The following is a 20657-nucleotide window of genomic DNA, read 5'->3' on the forward strand; positions in this document are numbered from 1 at the left end:
AGAGGAAGGCAGTAATTGAAATATAGCCAACAAATCAGCCATATTCTAAGATGATGAGGTTCAAATGGTTTAGCCGGCCGAAGTGGCCGTGCGGTTAAAGGCGCTGCAGTCTGGAACCGCAAGACCGCTACGGTCGCAGGTTCGAATCCTGCCTCGGGCATGGATGTTTGTGATGTCCTTAGGTTAGTTAGGTTTAACTAGTTCTAAGTTCTAGGGGACTAATAACCTCAGCAGTTGAGTCCCATAGTGCTCAGAGCCCATTCAAATGGTTTAAATGGCTCTGAGCACTATGGGACTTAACTGCTGTGGTCATCAGTCCCCTAGAACTTTGAACTACTTAAACCTAACTAACCTAAGGACGTCACACACATCCATGCCCGAGGCAGGATTCGAACCTGCGACCGTAACTGTAGATGATGAGGCTGGCACAGGAGAGGAAGTGCTGGCGGGCTCATCAAATCTGTCAGATGACTGATGACTCAAATAATATGAAGTCGCTTTCTGTACATACATACATACATACATGTGATGTAAGAACACCTGTTACAGTCGGTCCGCATCATTGTATCTAATGCCAATTATAGTAGCTTGTTTTCCAAGTCTTTTGTATATTTAAATATTTTCGTAATACACTCTAAGACAAAAAACAACGACGCACAACGAACTAATTACACGAGTGGAACGCAAACAGGTAGATGTGAAGGTCATGTGCAGCAAACAAATGATTATAATTTCATAAAAACTGCATGATTTATTAAAGAGAAGCAGCTTGAGCAAATCAGTAATACGCTGGTCTACCTCTGGCTCTTATGCAAGCAGTTATTTGGCTTGGCATTCACTGATACAGTTGTTAGATATCCTCCTGAGGAATATCGTGCCAATTCTGTCCGACTGGCGCTTTAGGTAGTCAAAATTCTAAGATGGTTGGAGGGTTCTGCCCATAGTGCTCCGAATGTTCTCAATTGGCGAGAGATCCAGTGAACTTCTGGCCAAGTTAGAATTTGCGAAGCACGAGGAAAAGCTGTAGACATTCTCGCCATGTGCAGGTGGGCATTATCTCGGTGAAATATAAGCCCAGAATGGCTTGTCATGAGGACCAACAAAACGGAACATATGGAATAGACGTACCTCTGTGCCGTGGATGACAAACAAAGGGGTCATGCTATGAAAAGAAACGACAGCCCAGACCACTAGCCCTGGTTGTTGGAGCGTATGGAGGGGGACAGTCAGGTTGGTATCCCACCACTGTCTGGAGTGTCTCCAGACACGTCTCCGGCCTAGAGTATCACTGACTGGGAAAGAACTGTCTCCAGTGATGCGTTCCGGTTGGAACTGAGCCCCCATGACCAGCGGAGACGTGTCTGGAGGCGCTTCAGACAGCGGTGGGATACCATCCAAACAGCAGCACGATATACAGTCCGACAACCGGGAGTGATGGTCTGTTGTGTCATTTCTTTTCATAGCAGGACTCCCTCGATTGTTACCCGCGGCATCCTTAGAGCACAACGGTACGTAGACGGTATTCTACGACTCGTTTGGTTGCCCTTCATGACAAGACAACCTGGGCTTACATTTCAGCAAGATAACGCCCGCGCGCACACGGCGAGAGTGTCTACTGCCTGTCTTCGTACTTGCCAAACCCTATATTGGTCAGCAACATCGCCGACGTGTTCGCAGCTACGAACGTCTGTTCCATTATGGGCAGGGCTCTCCAACCATCTCGGGATTTTGAAGATCCAACGCGTCTGTTGGGCAGAATTTGGGACGATATCCCTCAGGGGGACATCCAGCAACTCTATCAATAAATGCGAAGCCTAATAACAGCTTGGATAATGGCGGCCAGAGATGGATCAACGCGTTTTGGACTTGCTCAGTTCGTGAAGCTCTTCACCTGAATAAATCCAGTTTTTCTGAAATTGTAATCACTTCTTTGTCTGTACATGTACACCACATCTACTGACTCCGTCCGCTTCGGATAATTCCTGCGTAGTGCTTTTTCTCCGTTGAGTGTGTTTTAGTTGTGATTTTACCTTGTCCCTTCCCCAAATTCCCTTCGGTTTATTGTTAATAACTTGTACGATTCAGCTATTGACGTTTATATTTTCGAGTGTTGGGGACGGATGATGTCATTGTCGCCATTTTGAAATAATATTTGTGTTGAATTTTGGGTCTGTGATGACGTCTTTGTGCGAAGTTCAAGGCTCTAGACTATCCGAAAGTTTTGTGAACATCTCACATAGGGATGGAAATGCTGGAGGCTCAGTGTGGTAGGGTTCCTAAAATTGTTGACGGTGCCGTACAGGCCTGTTCCGCCATACTTCGAACACCAGCGGCTGTGAGTCCTACAGAGGAGAGCTGGGTCCAGTAGAAGGCGTTTCCCGACTCAAGCCGGGCGAGACTGCCAGAGTGCGGCGGCGAGCCCCCGGTGAGGGCGCTCTATTCTGGGCGCCGCGGCGCGCACCCGTCACTTGGCGGCGCAGAAATAACAGGCGGGGCGGAACGAGCGCCGAGCCGCGGCGCGGAGCGCTGATTCAGTGGCGCCTGTCGCGCGACCGCCGGCAGCGGGCACGTGTGTGTGTGTGTGTGTGTGTGTGTGTGTGTGTGTGTGTGCGCGCGCGCGCGAGGAGAGGAGAGGAGGGGCGGGGCGGCCCTGTCAGAAAACCCCCGGCGGTTAGCGCCAACTAGAGGGCCCGGCCGTCCGCACGTCTCTTCCAATCACATACGGTTCTCTTTCCCTTTCTTTCCGATACAGAGTTACGAAGTAAGGGTTTCAAGTTTATTAGGGTGAATACATCGTCTTTTTAGAATTCCGTAGCTCAGTCGGTAAAAACGGAAATCTTATAGGATCACTTTGTCTATCTGTCTGTTTGTCTGACTGCGTAAAACCTTTTTCCTCGGGAACGGGTAGACGTATCAAGCTGAAATATTTGTCACATATTGAAGTCTACGTGGCAATGGCCTTGCCACAGTGGATACACCGGTTCCCGTAAGATCACCGAAGTTACGTGCTGTCGGGCATGGTCGGCACTTGGATGGGTGACCATCCAGGCCGCCATGCGCTGTTGCCATTTTTTCGGGGTGCACTCAGCCTCGTGATGCCAATTGAGGAGCTACTCGACCGAATAGTAGCGGCTTCGGTCATGAATACCATCATAACGACCGGGAGAGCAGTGTGCTGACCCCACACCCCTCCTATCCGCATCCTCCCCTGAGGATGACACGGCGGTCGGATGTTCCCGGTAGGCCACTCGTGGCCTGAAGACGGAGTGCTTTCTTTTATTAAGGTCTACGTTCCCTCGACGATGTAAAAAAGTGAAGCTTCTACGCCAATGCATTGACCATTTATGCCATATAATACTCGCAAACTCGGCGATCTAAACCTACAGGAAACTTACGTTGGCCTAGAATCATGAAATTTTCCAAAGAGCACAGTTTCACACCGCAAGCAAAGGAAAAATCCGGAAATTGTTAATTGGTAATTATGTCACACTGTGAGTGTGTGGGTTTTATTTTTGGCAAGTTGCGCAATGGATTTGATCCAACCCTTTGGCTCCTGCAAGAAACAATTTCCACCTCACACTACTATACAAGTCAAACAGACGCTCTTGACGTACCAGCAAGAACTGCTTGAAAAACATTCAGCAACAAATATCTTATGGAGTCGTCTGCTGTAAGGAAAAGACACAAAAATATTCTATATATTCTTACATAACTAGTGGGATACTTGGGTATGGGAGTATTGCTAGTTAGTGTAAGAAAAACATTAAACGAACGGAAAATATTATTTATTGCAAAAAAATTCTGAGAAATCAAGTGAAACTTTTTCTTATAAAAAAATTAATAAATTTCTGGGTTCTTTTCGGAACAGTAGATTGCCTCTTATGGATAGGAATGCTATTATTTTACAAAGTATGGAAAGGTTCTATTCTCCCTTTTCTTTAAGTATGTTATTTTCTCGGAAGAATGGCTGAGAGCCGCACCTACACAACTTGAATAACTTTTCTAGGTACGGTCAAGGCTGTCACGTGAGAAATGTAGTGGAGTGCACTGTTAGGGAGGATAGATGGGGCTCGCATATGCTGTAGCACACAATACCGTGAGCTGCGACAACTGCTGCCTGCGTCACTCGCTGCTGACAAATAACACAACTATCTCTTTCTATCTGGATTGACCTTCGCCAATCAAAGTCTCCCTATGCCTTGACGAAGTCAAGGACTCCTATCCGCCCCTAGTCTAACTATTGGCATGGTACACTGGTCAGATAACCAGTCCACCGCAATTCCACTGAATACTCGCTCACAGGCGTTTAACTAATACTCTGTCCATGTTCACACCGCACAATAAGTGTGGCGGCCAACACAGTGAACAACACTTAACTGTGAGCGACTCTATATAGAGTGTCACTCCGATTCGCTAATGACAGAGGTGCTCTCCCAGTGAAGTACTGAGGAGAGACTTTGTTCCTCGCTCTTTGCGTACATGTACGAGCGCACTCGCTCTCGTTACGTGTTCCCGCTCCAAGGGCGACAACAGAATGGCCCCCTTTTTCTGGAAAAGTTGCAAGGGTATATCATTCGCTGCCTTCCCTCACTCCTATGACTCTTTGCATCAGAAATATTCCGCCAATCAGCGTTGCTCTTTTAAACGGGAGAATGACGTTTCGTTTAAGTCGACCAATGCGGAAATCTGTAGCATCTCCAATAGGCGTATACTGTCCTCCTGTGAGAACTCCGTAACTACGCAGTGGGTCCGTGAAAAAATGCGTCTTCTGGGCGCTCCCACACAATGTAGCGGAATCTGCTTTTAAGTCGGACATGGGAGTCGTTATCCCTTCGCTCTGGCAAAAGCTGTCTTCTCCCTGGGCGGTCGCCTCGGCCGAAGTAGTTATGTTGTTGACCCAGCCCTCTTGACGGGACAGTCTTTCCAGCGGGCTGGTTTCCTCTTTATAACGAAAATTCCTGTGGCCGTCATGTTGTGTACACCAGCCTGGACTTTTTTCAACCTCAGTGCGCACTTGAGATTTACTTATTAGATTTGCATATTGCTTACATGAATTCATACAAAATTGACTCTACCTTATCGAGTTTGGGTTCGAATGAAGCGTCTTGATGTGCAGAATACGATTGTGAGGATGGAATATGTAAGAAATGAAGGTCAGGAGACCATGCCAGCTTACAACACAAAATAAAAATTTTTGTCGTTTCTGATGAGATTGTCTGCCTGTCGGTCCGTCTGTTAACAGCCCCTTCTCTCAGGAACAGGCTGACGTATCAAGTCTAAATTTGTCACATACTAGCTACTGCCCAGTGTAATGAATGTAAGCTACTAAGTCAATGATACTAAAAGTTACGGCCATTTATGTCACATATTTTGATACTCACAAACTCACTCATCAAAAGCTACTGGGTGCTTCCCGTTCACCTAGAATCATGAAATTTGTCAAGAAGCAAGGTTTCACAGTTCAAGTAAAGGAAAGATTCCTAAAATTGCTAATTTGTATTTATACGAAACGGAAACAAAAATTTTTGTCATTTATTGTCTGATTGTCTGTCTGTCCCTTCGTTTGTCCATCCATCCATCCGTCCGTCTGTTAAGAACCTCTTTTCTCGCGAACGGGTAGACGTATCAGTTCGAAATTTATTTCACATACTGGATTCTGTTGTCCTTTGGCGGTGTAGAACTGTTAAGCTTTTAAGTGAATGAAATCAGAACATACGGCAATTTATGTCACATATTTTGAAACTCGCAAACTCCCTCATTAAAAGCTATAGGGTTCTTCCTGTTGATGTGTAATCATGAAATTTGGCAAGAAGAAACGTTTCACAGTACAAGGGAAGGAAAAAAATCAGAAAACTATTAATTTATAATTGTGTCACACGAAAGAAGTTTCTTTTGTCATTTATTATAGAAATTTAAACTTGAAGTTAAAACGCTCTCGAAAGCCTTGGAATTCCTGGGACTAATATCAGTTTTTTATTTTATGACTTCTGAGTTGTTTGATGCAGTCCCTCAGAATTCCTCTCCTCTGCCACTCTCTTCATCTCGGAGGAGCACTCTATTATTTGTTCAATATATTCCAGTCTCTGTCTTCTCCTATTGGTTTTACCCTCTGCAGCTCCCTCAAATACTCGTACAGTGGAAGTTATTCCTTGATGTCTTAACACACGTCTTACCACCCTGACTCCTCTCCTTGTCGATTTTGCGGGGGACCTGCGTACTTCTTATCAGTCCATCTAATTCTCAATATTCTTCTACAGCACCACATCTCTAAAAGCTTAGCTTCTACTATTTTCCGGTTTCGCACAGTGTGAGCATCGTAGTCTAGTGCTAAAATTGGCTCTGAGAACTATGCGACTTAACTTCTGAGGTCATCAGTCGCCAAGAACTTAGAACTAATTAAACCTAACTAACCTAAGGACATCACACACATCCATGCCCGAGGCAGGATTCGAACCTGCGACTGTAGCGGTCGCTCGGCTCCAGACTGTAGCACCTAGAACCGCACGGCCACTCCGGCCGGCTAGTGGTAATATATTCTTACAAATCGGCCACCGTGCTTTGGGGGTAGCGTCGTTGACAAGTAATCTAAACTCCCTGCGTAAGGGGCTCGATCCCAACCACTGCTTGCATTAATTTTGAATAAAAATCGTCTGTAATGGTGCCTAAAGACTTCCGGTATAAGAAATCACCATTGCTCTGCCAACGGACTTGTGAAAGAGGGAAGTGGAGCGAACTAAAGTTTCGAACAATTTCTTGGCCTGGGGAAGGGAAACTGCCCCTAAAAACCGATCGAATCCGCAATGATGAACGGTATGAGGATGCAGAATTCAATGGAAACGAGTGCATTAAAGTCACATAATATATATCCATAGGACTTGTGGTATGTAATTAAAAAGTGCCATGATGATACATCCTTTGACAAACGATTCAGGATTAGTACTTGACTGGGATCCACGGAACGGGACTGCCAAGAGGGAAGTGACCTTCAGAAAAAGACTGAGTACATCGTAAAGCAACAGTAATAAAGTGCTCTGCTTCAACTATCCAACTTACTGTAACAGTATATAGAGTAGCGATGTTGACTCCGTTCTGCAACAGCTTATTTCCAATCCGCGTTTCGCATAATTGTACAGTGCGTTTCATATATGATGCGACCACTGCGTCCAGTGTTGTGTAGGGATCGATACCGACGAGGGAGACTCTCATCACCCCAGAAGCTCAGGCCCGTTTCTCAGCCTGTGGCAAGTAACGTGTAGGTTTCAGCCGGCCGGCCGGCTAGGAGACTTGCGAATAACCTAGGAAAGTGCAGCAAAATCGTCGTGTGATTTAGCACTTAAGGCTATTGCATCAGTAATGTTTCTTCTTGGTACTATCGACTAACACAAACTGAAACCTTACAAAATAACGGTTCATCTACTGCTGCTGTAGTACTGCAGCTGGCAATTGCAGTCTGAGCAAAACGAAGAGGTTTCATTCTGAAATGCTCTTTCTTTGTGAAGAAGCGTTTATCGGTGTCTGTGGCAGTATTACCAGGTGTTTTTGATAATAGCGTAGTTGTTAAGATAAAGTCTTAATACTGTCATAGACAACTTGCAGTGTGTGCTCTTGCATTTACCTGCATGAAATAATTTTTGGTTTATTGTTAGTGCTCTGAGAAAAAAAACTACACTATGTTGTTCACACAGTAGAAGTTATGTTTTGGTTGGGGTAGAGGCAGAGAGAGAGAAAGAGAAAGAGAAAGAGAGAGAGAGAGAGAGAGAGAGAGGGGGGGGGGGGCGGGAGGTCCAATAATGCGTTGTGCGCTAACTGCGCACAACACTCCTATACATAATGCAGAGGCTTTTTATCTGGCTGACGATTTTTCAGAATTCCAACACCGGTTGGTGTGCAAGCTTACCTTTTACAGTTGTGTGCACCCAACTAGGCGGGTTGTGAGACGATGTACATCAGCAACGAGCAGTGTATTACGTGACGCACCAGACAATAGCATCATTTTGTCGCGTCTATCTGTAGCGTGCTCGTACTATATTTAGCACTGATTTTTCATGTTAATCGATAGCACTTAGCCAATATAGTTTTCATTAAGGACAGCGTACATCAAACAAATCGACACAACTCTAAGATAAAACAATCGATACGCTATAAAGGCACTTTCCAGATGGCACGGAAATCGGTAGATCGAACAAATCATTAAATTTCAGAAAAATTGTATGATTTATTCAAGAGAGGGAGTTTCACCAACAGAGCAACTCAATGACGCGTTGGTCCACAAAAATGGTTCAAATGGCTCTGAGCACTATGGAACTTACTTCTGAGGTCATCAGTCCCCTAGAACTTAGAACTACTTAAACTTAACTAACCTAAGGATATCACACACATCCATGACCGAGGCAGGATTCGAACCTGCGACCGTAGCAGTCGCGCGATTCCAGACTGTAGACTCGTAAAACAATTGAACTCAAATCGTTATTGCATGGAATAAATGACTGTGTCACTGGGCACGATTTAGAAACTGCGAACTTGTTAGAACTATCTGGAAATAGAGTTCACTTTTTTTCAATAATATTACAGGTTCTACGCCTTGTAAAGAAATCTTTCTATTTGAATCAATAATAACTGCAAAATCTAGCTTGGCGCAAATTTTTAACACGTCAGTGTATGAGGAATAAAAAACAAATCTGACTATTTTACAATCAAATCTAAAGTGTTTCTTTTTTTTTTAAAAAAAATCTGTCTGGTATTCCATTCCCCGATACGTGTCACCGCGTAGCACCTCGGCCGTTGTTTACAGAAGGCATGCAACACATTTTTTTACAAAAGTGTTAGAAAAAGAAAGTTCGTGGCAGAAAAAACTGCGACTGGACCGGGACTCGAAATCGGGACCTTTGCCTTTCGCCGGCAAGTGCTCCACCAACTTAGCTCCCCAAGAACAACTCAAATCCCGTCCTCACAGCTTTACTTCCACTAGTATCTCACCTCCTCCCTTCCAAACTTCGAAGTAGTTCTTCAGCAAAACTTGGGCTACTAGCACTCCTGCAAGAAAGTATAACGTGGAGATATGGCATAGCAACAGCCTGGGGATGTTTCCAAATTGAATTTCCACTCTGCAGGGGAATGTGTGCTGGTATAAAACGTCTTGCAGATTAAAACAGAAAAGCAAAGGCCCAAGTTCGAGTTTCGGTCCGGCACAAAGTTTTAATGTGCCAGGAAGTTTCATATCAGGGCACACTCCGTTACAGAATGAAAATTCGTTAAGTTAGTAAAAGTTTTTGTTTTTCCCATTTGTCACACCTCCCTCATCGATCAGCAACTGTTTAACAGTATTCATATCCTTACATTCGTATTAACTAAAGATGAAACTGGTTGGCTAAGGACGGGTCGTGGACTCATTACAGTGTAGCTGTAGATTCATCTTTGATCAGTTTCGCCACAACTCTTTGGAATCGAATGAAAGAAACAACAGATATATCACATTTAACGACAGCCGTACGGCTGCTATTTTGTTACAATCGTGCACTTTTAGAGTACCGAGATCAACAAACACCCTGCATTCTAGAAGTTAAATTAACCACTGATCCAGGCTTTGGTAGCCGAGACGATAGTGCTCAAAAGCTAATGCGTTTATGTGGCGAGACAGAGGGTGGTTGGTTGGTTTGGGGGAAGCGACCAAATAGTGACGTCATCGGTCCCGTCGGTTAGGGAAGGATGGGGAAGGAAGTCGGGCGTGCACTTTTAAAGGAACTGTCCCGACATCCCCTGAAGCGGTTTATGGAAATCACGGAAAACCTAACTCAGGATGGCCGGACGCGGGTTTGTCCTATGCTAACCACTGCGCCACCTCGCTCTCTCTCTCTCTCTCTCTCTCTCTCTCACATACACACACAGACACACGGGACGGCGTGACGCGCACTAGCCGGCTGACACCTACGGTAAGGCACCTTCGCACTGCGCCGCCTCTGACGTCAGCGGCTGCAGATTAGATGAAACTCGACGCGCGCTCATATGGCGGTGCTTCTTCTAGTCTAGCTGGCCAGTTCCACGTCGTTCTAGCATCTTCTCTGCTCCCTCTCGGCGCTAAAATGTTACACGTTTAGCTCCAAACCAAATTGTTTTGTGTAAAGGTCTTATATAATAATCTTACACATCCACACGAATAATGTGCAATTATACACTTATCTACCAGAGAGTTTATACAACCATTTTCAAACTACACTGATGAGCCAAAAAAATTACGACTACCTGCTTAATAGCTTGCTTTCGGACTTTTGAACGAAATACATCACTGGTTCTGCGTATCAGGGATCCTACAGTTTGTTGGTCGGTTTGTGGAGGTATATGTCCTTAGATGTCCACGCATCGGTCATGTAATTCGCATAAATAACATGCCGCTGATTTCCCCATGCGGTGATGCCGACCAGATGGGTTCAATAGGATCTACATCAGGCGAATCTCGTCGCCGAGACACCAATGTGAGTTCACTATAATGCTCCACTGTAGCACGGTCCTGGCTCAAAGACATGGACAGTTATGCTGCTGTGAAAGGTCTCTGTTGGATTCCTTTCATGTTTAATTTCTCAAAATTGTTGTCTTTTAAGAAATAAATTCCTCTTCTAAATTTACTGTGGCGTTTCTGACTATCTGGGAGGAGACTGAGTAGTGGAACGTGTTACTTTTACACGTAAACAAGAACGATCCGTCACACTACTACACTTTAAAGCACAGTTTATATGTAATTCTTATATGTAATTCATGTCACACAGTCTCATACGGAACCTACATCCGCTTTCTGTTATATACTGTATATGATAAGATACTGTCATCCCCCTTCCCTTCTGTGTGAGAGGATGAATGATCAAATGTGTTTGTAGCTGCATGCTTGAGGGTAGCAGACAAGGCTGTCTGCTAGAGAACAGTAGGACCAACGTTGAAACAGGTAGCTACGGTTCCTAAAAGCAGAGAGGTTTCCATTCTTAGTATGGTCCGGTCCGTCCCCTGTCATGTTGGTATAGGAAGCTGCCCCTCTGGCGCCTTCCGTTTGTCTTTGTGAGCGACTCTCAGGAGCACGCTGGAGTCCAGTGGTAGTCGGCAGTTGGAGTCCAGCAGTAGCAGTCTGGCGGTAGCGAGCGTCTGAAGTGGTAAGATCTCCGGCTAAGCGCGTGTCTGTTAAGTCCATAGGACAATGGATTTGTTAAGTTCAGCTTAACTGAGAATTTAATCATTTTATTTCGGGTTAGCTTTAAAATAGCTAAGGTTATCTTTAATTGCAGCGGAGTGTGATTCTCGTGTCCAGTTCAGATTAATTTGCGGTAGTTGCTTTGTTACTACTTTGTGAGTAAAGTGGAACCACGTGTTGGTCAGTAACTCTAAGTAAGATCAATCTTAAATGCAAATGCTTGTGTGATTATAACGTATCGTCTTGAAAAGATTTTGAATATACCAACTTTTCTTTATGTTCAACCCACGTGGCGTGTACTTTGTGAGACCAGTACCACGTGCTTATATAACTGTTTGACCCATCAGGTTAATAGTAAGACGTTAGTAACCAGTTCGAGGTTTTTGTTTTGTAATTTGCTTTTTGATCTAATTTATTTTTATTATCAAAATTATTGCGGAGTTATACGCTTTCTGTAAACCAAGTTGACCACGTGAAGGGTAATTACAAGACGGACAGGATTGTGCTACGAAAATAATTTCTTTAACTGAAAATTTGAATCTATTGGTTGTGGTTAACTTTCTGTTGCATGTGTTTCAATGTTCTTTGTGTGTTGTTTTATGAATGCAGTGTTGTATCCAGTCTCCCAATCTTGACTCCATATTTTATGTGTTCCGTAATATTCCAATTTCACAGTTTCACAATCGTAAATAAGGCACCAGCTCAAGTATAACTCACGTATAATATGCTGAAATTTCAATGAACAATCTCTAAAATAAATTTGCAAATATAAACTGATTTCTTTCTTTTTATTTAAATTCTCCTTTTATATAGATATATTACCGGTTGTTGTATGACTGTAAAAAGATTATAATCAATGATAGTCTGATTGGTAATGTGGTAAACCTAGACTAGTTACCCAGTCGTGAAACAGTGGCCCAGTAAACGCACGGTTAACCTCTCCCCAGACAGCTCAACGGCTTGTAACCCGCTTTCATGGTCTAATTAGCACCCGATTTCAGCATACCAAATTCAAGTCACAATCTTACCCAATTCAGCAAAGCAAATTACAGTTACAATCTTTCACATGGCGACCCTGTTCTGTGATTCCGCTAGACTCTGGAATCTCTGAGACGTTAGATTGCAAGCGTTGTATAATCTTAATTTTTTTCCCTACAGCGCTCAAACAACTTTTGCGTTGTTTCCGAGCAGACGTTCAAAAGATTAACGGCGTTGTTGATCGGCGTTGCGTTGTCTGTCTTGTTTTGTTTTCTATATTTGTGTGTTTTATATGTGTGTGTGTGTTTTTTTTTCTCGCTTGTAAATTCCACTGTTTCGAACAAAGATAAAAATTTGTTTTGCGTATGAAAAAGTGCGTACTAGGTTGGGTATCTTTCGTGTGACTGTCGTAATTTTTGGGGGACACATTTATTGTGATTAGTGTGTTGCGTACTGGGTGTGAATTGCACTAATGCTGACACGTAACCAAGCTAAAAGTAAGCGGTCCGACAACTTAAGCAACATGGACCAAGGGGATAATTTGATTTCCAATATTAACGCGTCGGGCGGTTCCGAAAATGCAATGGGGAATACTTCAGACGAAATGCAAAACAGCACGAACGGCCTCACATCAGAGCCACAAATTAATGTGCCTCCAACTAACCAAATTGATTTGGCAGAACTCGTGAAAGCCTTATTACAACAAAATAAAGAATCGTTCCGAGAACAAAAAGAAGCATCAGAAAAATCGTTCCGAGAACAAAGGGAAGCATCAGAAAAATCGTTCCGAGAACAAAAAGAATTATCAGAAAAATTGTTCCGAGAACAAAAAGAATCCGAAAAATCGATCCGCGAGCTAGGCGAACAAATAGACGAAAAATTAATCCAGCAGACAAATAAAGTTGACAAGTCGATGCAGAGAGTGTCCGATGATATCTCACAAAGAATAAACAATCTGGCAAGTGAAATAAAAAGTGACATTATGAAAGAATTAGGCCGTACATTTGAACAAATCGATGACCGTCTGCAAGCCCTAGAACAGAGCAAGCGGTGTGGCGAGGCCGAATCTAAAGAAAGCGAAGAACGGCTACTTAGGAATTTCCAAGAGCTGAGAGAACAATGCCAAAGAGATCGTCAGCAGGTACTGTCGAGGGTCCAAGAGGCTGAAACGCATTGTCCCACGGCCGTTAGCAACACAATAGCGGACAACAGTTTAGCGATCCACGCGTTGGAACAGCAGGTCGAACAATTGAAGCAGACTGGGGCGGAGGACAAGAGACAAATAGATGAGAAGATCGCGGCATTAGCGGACATTGTAGGCACGATGAAGCTGACGGAAAGCGAGAACAATATCACACAGGTAGCGGCCGCAGAGACCGAAGAAGTGCGTTCGCTTCTTAAATTCCAGAAGGGACAGTTTGAAGTAAACAGACAGCACAAAGCTGTAACAGGCGATTTACAAGAACGCGTGGCGCATCTGGAAAACCGCATGGCGTGTGATTCCGAACTCGCCAATAGCAATAAAAATAGCCGTACGAACAGTGCAGAGAGGGACTCCGGCCACGAGGGAGATTGTGACGACAGGGAAGAATGTAATTTAAGGGGCAGACATGAGACAAATAGAAACATTCAAGGGCCTCGCCAGGAGGAAATGCGGGGATTTGATTTCAAACATTTCCTTACGGTAAGAAAATTTGAGATATTCCGTAATTCTCAAAAAGGCATACATCCACGAGCATGGCTCGAGCAATTTGAGTTCTGTCTTCCTCCCGACTGGGCAAGTTCACATAAAATAGAGTATATGTGTGGCTATTTGGAAGGCGAACCGGCGAGTCGTATGAGGTCGGCAGCGCGTCACTGCAACTCCACTCGGGAGTTTCGACAAGCCTTTCTGTCCGCCTATTGGTCGGAAGCGGCACAAGATAGGGTCAAACATGGCATAATTATGCTGCCAAATTTGAACCAGTCTGGTTTCGGCAGCCCTGCACGCCTATTCGACCACATGCTGCAGGCAAATCAATTTTTATACGACCCATACGGACCTGCGGAACTAATTAGGATATGCATCACCAAATTGCCGATGCACTTGCGGCACGTCATTCTTGCGGGACGATGCAAAGAGGACGTGGAAACGTTTAAAACGCTTCTCCAAGAGTTGGAATACAATACACCAGAATGCCCGCCTAATCAGGCACAAAGTTATTACGGGGCTCAGCAGCGCGATCGCAGTCGTGGCCGTATTACTAATCAACGGCGTGACTGGTCGTCGCGACGCGAACGAAACAATAATCGAGACAGGCCGTATAGAAACTGGGGTAACAGTCGCGAACACAGATGGAGCAACAGAAATGATAGAGGATGGGGACAAGATCGTGAGCGCAACAGGTACGGCAACCAGCATCGTTACTACGATGAACACGGTGGGAGTAGAATTGTAGGCGGAGCCCCACATGATGTCGAAATTCGGCCGGCCAACCCCAGACATAATCCAACAAATGGGAATGAACGAAACCGGCAATGACAAATGATCAGCCCAGAAGGCGCCAATCGGAACAAATGAGCGACATGGCAAATGAGTACATAGGATTTATAGAGAGGAGAATGAATTGATTAGTTTAAATTTGTGGCGTATGAATTTTGAATAATATGTTAGTAAAAATAATGATAAAGATATTTCTATGTGATTGATTGAAGTGATGTTTTAATTGTTTTCTTTCCTTGTGCAATTAGGATTTAGTTTGATTCAAACGTAAAGATAAAAGGTTTCCTTGTGAACAAGTGAAATGCTTTTTTTTGTGTCAATTGAAAAGAGTCGCTCCTGAGAGAAGCAAGATCGTTGCTGAAATTGCAAGAACTCAGGGGAATATCCGATCTGTGGGTATTATGGGTCTGGCAAACCCAGGTCCCCAGCTGTTAGTAGCCTTGTTTCCGATTTTCTGCTTTCAGTGCTACTATCTGTCTATTACTATTCTATATCTGTCAGTATAAATGAGGATCTCTTACTATAGTATGCGTGCTGTATGAATATTTTAAGATAGGAGAACTCTGAGAAAGGAATGAGTAAATCTGGAATCTTGAAAACAGGATGCGATAATACGATTGTTTAACCATTGGCTTCCCAATATGCGATGATATGTGAATATTGATGATATATGTCTTTTTTGTTCTTTATAGATGAGTACGTACAGTGCTGTCTGTGGATTTCGTAAGTATATTGATTCCCTTCAAGGTGAAAGAAGAATTGTGGTTTGTGTAATTTACGTGGCTCTGAAATATTATTGTGGTAGTCAAATACGAGCAGTTTTTCAGCATATGGAGAATGGAACGGAAACATGGATCCTTTTTGTAGTCTTGATTGATGTTGAGCCAAAGCCTGAAAAATTATTCTGCGTTAATACTTGTCCTAGAAAAGCGACGTTTATGTGTTTTGCTGATGCTGTGAGCATTACAGCCTACTGTTTTCGCTGGTGCGGGATGCACTGCAGCCTATAGGATTTGTACTGAGGAAATTTCCCTCTTGAAGGTAGAGGATGATTAAATAATTTTGATTATGGGAACGAAGGAAAGCTTGGTTTAAGGTAATAAGGATGAAGCAAAACATTTGTCATTTAAACTACAAGAGGATTCGAATCTTTTGTGTCTGTTGTAAGTTCAAATATGTAAAGATGAAACTGTTTTACAGAATAGAGGTCACCACAATTTTGCCATTCATGAGAAATGAATCCAGAATAACCACCACAGGCGAAATAACTGATTTGAAGGCGAAAGGTAACGTAAAGAAGGAACGAAATCGAAGCAAAATGGGTAAGAAAAAGTAGTATAACCTGTATAATGCAAATAATTTAACCTTCTCAGAGCCATCTGTGTGATTAATTCTTGTGATAATGTAATTTTTAGAGGAAATTTTATTACTGTTTGATGTGTGAATATATGAGTATGATAAATGTATAATTGCGAGTCTCTTTTCAGGTGTGCGAACTGGTATAAATGTTTTTGCGTGTAAATAACCATTGTTCTTTTTAATGTGTATGTTTAAGGAAAGTCTCCATATTCATTATATGACAAGACATATGCGGCGAGCGTCAAGAAGAGGACGAAATAGAACAATGTGGTAGTGGTGTAAACACTTCGTTGAAGTAGCATTGAAGTGGCTTGTGGGATTAATTAGTAGTGGATAGAAGTAGAATTTAGAGTAATGCATGTTTACGGGTAGTTAGTTTGTAGAATAGACAACAGGTGTGCATGTGTGTGTGTAAATAACATGTGAACCCCATGCTCTCCTAACCTATACTTGCGCAAGGCATAACCCTATTCATTTTAGTGAATTAATAAGTGGCATTTGATTTATTAAAACACAAGTGAACCACATTAGTGATGTGGATTTAAATATTGTATTGTCAGTTCATTTAATTTTTATTTTTACATTGTAAAGTCATTTCACTTTTATTTTTTATATTGTCAAGTCATTTAACTTTTAATTTTATATTGTCGATTCATATAACTTTGTTCTTAAAAATTGTGAAAGACAATACTAAGTGGTATTATGTATGACATTGTGTAATCACATAAGGATGATGAAAAATTTCTGTGAATGCAGATGAGAACGTGAAAGCGAACCGGCAAAACTCTTAAGAGACAGCGGGAGCAGCCAGCTAGTAGTAAACTGGCGGGTTTCCCAGCGGGACACGCTGTCAGCCAGGCCACTTCGGGAGCGCGGCCGACAACAAAAGACCCTACGCCGCAAACACTTTCCCGTATACCTGTAGCTAATGGGCGGCCGCCCGGGCGACCCTAGCTGAAGGGAATGACCTGAGATGGGCGAGCGGTCCACCGCGCGGAAATCCATCTCCTGGCAACGCACCTCACGCACGCGACCGTGACGAGACGGCTGCGGTGTAACAACACAAAGGGCGTGGAGCCTTTTGACAGGTACTGTCCAAAGAAACTTGCAGACGTCAACGACGCCTATCGACATTTCCTGACGGATGCCTACTGTCAAGCGACAGTAATTCATGGTTAGATGTTCTCTGGTCGCTAAGGGTGACACGAAGAAGAGCCATTGAAGTGTCATCCTTGCCCAGGAATATCAACCTGGCATGTCAATCGAGGATACTGCACGAATTTGACAATACAAACATGGAACAAAATCGAGATGTACGTGACACAAGAGAAACTTCATGAGAGGGCAGAGACGGCGGGATCGCACGCAACAGATGGACAAAAATCCCTACTGACAGCTGCGGCGACGAACCCCCTCCCCCTCCCCTTATATTGTGCCACGGAACAGTGGAACTAGTGAGTGTATCAGTGAACAGTGATTATACGGTTCTTAGTTCAATGCATATACGTGTGTTTCTGTCACAGAAACTTTGACTCGTGTGTTTTGCAGGGACTCGATTTATTGATGTTATTTAACTCTGACTCTTGTATTTTGCAGGTGTTTTATTTATTAGTGTTTTGTTTTAGATGTTGACTATTGTACTGTTTTATTGATCAATGTTTGTTCTTGTGTTAGGTATTAGATCTGTGATATTTTGTTTCGAAAATTCATTGCTGTGGCACTGCTTCCTTTATGAGTCAGATAGCTATTCATTCTCATTGGACTGTGATCGATTAGCCTTTGCATGGGGCATATTTATTGTGAGGAACCCCTTAAGGGTAACAATCACACAATTATTGTACTTTCAGTATAATGACACAGTGCTCATTGTTTGCTAACTAACTGAAATATTGTAGAGTGATTAAATTAGTGCCACATAGTTAGGTTAATCCTACAGATTATTAGTTTTATAAGATATAGAATTTTTTTGCGATAACCACTTAGTAAAACATGTTTTTTTTTGTCGATTTTTTGCTTTTGCGAATTGTGCATTGTAATGTTCTACTTTATGATACTGATGTTATTTGATGTTCTTTTTTTAATTGCTGTGGCACCTTTGCTATTTTCATAAATTTTGCCTGTTAATAAACAGTCATAAATTTGCCTGTGATCAGTTGGCTCTTGCAATGAGCAAATACTGGTGAACTCCATAAGGGTAACAACCAGAAATTGTTTTCATATTAATGACACAGGAACCATTGTTTTTACTTGCTGACCGATTTAGGTCTACATGATCTTTTAAATAGGTGTCACAGATTGTGTGTTTTTATTTTTCTCTCTTTGAAATTGGTAGATTGTAAAGATGTTTGAAATTATTGTGTTTTAGCAAGTAGCTGGTGACCTTTTGCCTTTTTCTTTACACTTTTGGTTTAAGTAGGGTGTGAGAAGCCTGCTTGGGAATGTCCTAGCATGGCCAGAAAATTCCCTGCACAGTCTTTTCCCGGAGCGTTGGGGTTATGAAAGGTCTCTGTTGGATTCCTTTCATGTTTAATTTCTCAAAATTGTTGTCTTTTAAGAAATAAATTCCTCTTCTAAATTTACTGTGGCGTTTCTGACTATCTGGGAGGAGACTGAGTAGTGGAACGTGTTACTTTTACACGTAAACAAGAACGATCCGTCACACTACTACACTTTAAAGCACAGTTTATATGTAATTCTTATATGTAATTCATGTCACACAGTCTCATACGGAACCTACATCCGCTTTCTGTTATATACTGTATATGATAAGATACTGTCATCCCCCTTCCCTTCTGTGTGAGAGGATGAATGATCAAATGTGTTTGTAGCTGCATGCTTGAGGGTAGCAGACAAGGCTGTCTGCTAGAGAACAGTAGGACCAACGTTGAAACAGGTAGCTACGGTTCCTAAAAGCAGAGAGGTTTCCATTCTTAGTATGGTCCGGTCCGTCCCCTGTCATGTTGGTATAGGAAGCTGCCCCTCTGGCGCCTTCCGTTTGTCTTTGTGAGCGACTCTCAGGAGCACGCTGGAGTCCAGTGGTAGTCGGCAGTTGGAGTCCAGCAGTAGCAGTCTGGCGGTAGCGAGCGTCTGAAGTGGTAAGATCTCCGGCTAAGCGCGTGTCTGTTAAGTCCATAGGACAATGGATTTGTTAAGTTCAGCTTAACTGAGAATTTAATCATTTTATTTCGGGTTAGCTTTAAAATAGCTAAGGTTATCTTTAATTGCAGCGGAGTGTGATTCTCGTGTCCAGTTCAGATTAATTTGCGGTAGTTGCTTTGTTACTACTTTGTGAGTAAAGTGGAACCACGTGTTGGTCAGTAACTCTAAGTAAGATCAATCTTAAATGCAAATGCTTGTGTGATTATAACGTATCGTCTTGAAAAGATTTTGAATATACCAACTTTTCTTTATGTTCAACCCACGTGGCGTGTACTTTGTGAGACCAGTACCACGTGCTTATATAACTGTTTGACCCATCAGGTTAATAGTAAGACGTTAGTAACCAGTTCGAGGTTTTTGTTTTGTAATTTGCTTTTTGATCTAATTTATTTTTATTATCAAAATTATTGCGGAGTTATACGCTTTCTGTAAACCAAGTTGACCACGTGAAGGGTAATTACAAGACGGACAGGATTGTGCTACGAAAATAATTTCTTTAACTGAAAATTTGAATCTATTGGTTGTGGTTAACTTTCTGTTGCATGTGTTTCAATGTTCTTTGTGTGTTGTTTTATGAATGCAGTGTTGTATCCAGTCTCCCAATCTTGACTCCATATTTTATGTGTTCCGTAATATTCCAATTTCACAGTTTCACAATCGTAAATAAGGCACCAGCTCAAGTATAACTCACGTATAATATGCTGAAATTTCAATGAACAATCTCTAAAATAAATTTGCAAATATAAACTGATTTCTTTCTTTTTATTTAAATTCTCCTTTTATATAGATATATTACCGGTTGTTGTATGACTGTAAAAAGATTATAATCAATGATAGTCTGATTGGTAATGTGGTAAACCTAGACTAGTTACCCAGTCGTGAAACAGTGGCCCAGTAAACGCACGGTTAACCTCTCCCCAGACAGCTCAACGGCTTGTAACCCGCTTTCATGGTCTAATTAGCACCCGATTTCAGCATACCAAATTCAAGTCACAATCTTACCCAATTCAGCAAAGCAAATTACAGTTACAATCTTTCAGCTGAAAGATGACATTTCCATCGGGGAAGACATCTAGCATGATGTGATGCAGCGTCTTCGCAGCTGTGAGCGTGTCTTCGATTGCTACCACAGGTCCCGTGCAAGAGCAGGAGAATGCCTCCCGTAGCATAATACTGCTCACACCAGCGTGCGTCAGTGGCGCTCTGCACGTTTCGAGCTGCCGTTCACCTCGATGACGGCGTTTGTGAAGACTACACATCGATCTAGTGTATCAAAAGTGTGGTTCACCCAAAGGGCCGACACGTTTCTATTGATCGACGGTCGAATTGCGATGGGCGTGTGCCCACTGAAATCGTAACTGACAATGTCGTTGGGTCAACATGTGAACACGTAGGGGTGCTCTGCTCCAGAGTTCCATGTTCAACAATGTACTATGAACGATATGCTCCGAAGAGTCGCGTACGTCCAACCATTTCGCGTAGTGGTTGTTTCTCTGTCATTCTACC

General features: G+C 42.9%; 1 protein-coding gene and 1 pseudogene across 1 annotated transcript in view; both read left to right on the forward strand.

Annotated features, from left to right (window-relative positions):
* LOC126263342 (C-Maf-inducing protein-like) overlaps positions 1-20657 on the forward strand; it is a 983791-nt gene that overhangs the window by 584664 nt on the left and 378470 nt on the right. The window lies entirely within an intron of this gene.
* LOC126263765 (5S ribosomal RNA) lies at positions 2951-3068 on the forward strand (annotated as a pseudogene).

Source organism: Schistocerca nitens, chromosome 6 (assembly GCF_023898315.1).
Source record: "Schistocerca nitens isolate TAMUIC-IGC-003100 chromosome 6, iqSchNite1.1, whole genome shotgun sequence".
Classification (NCBI taxonomy): Eukaryota; Metazoa; Arthropoda; class Insecta; order Orthoptera; family Acrididae; genus Schistocerca; species Schistocerca nitens.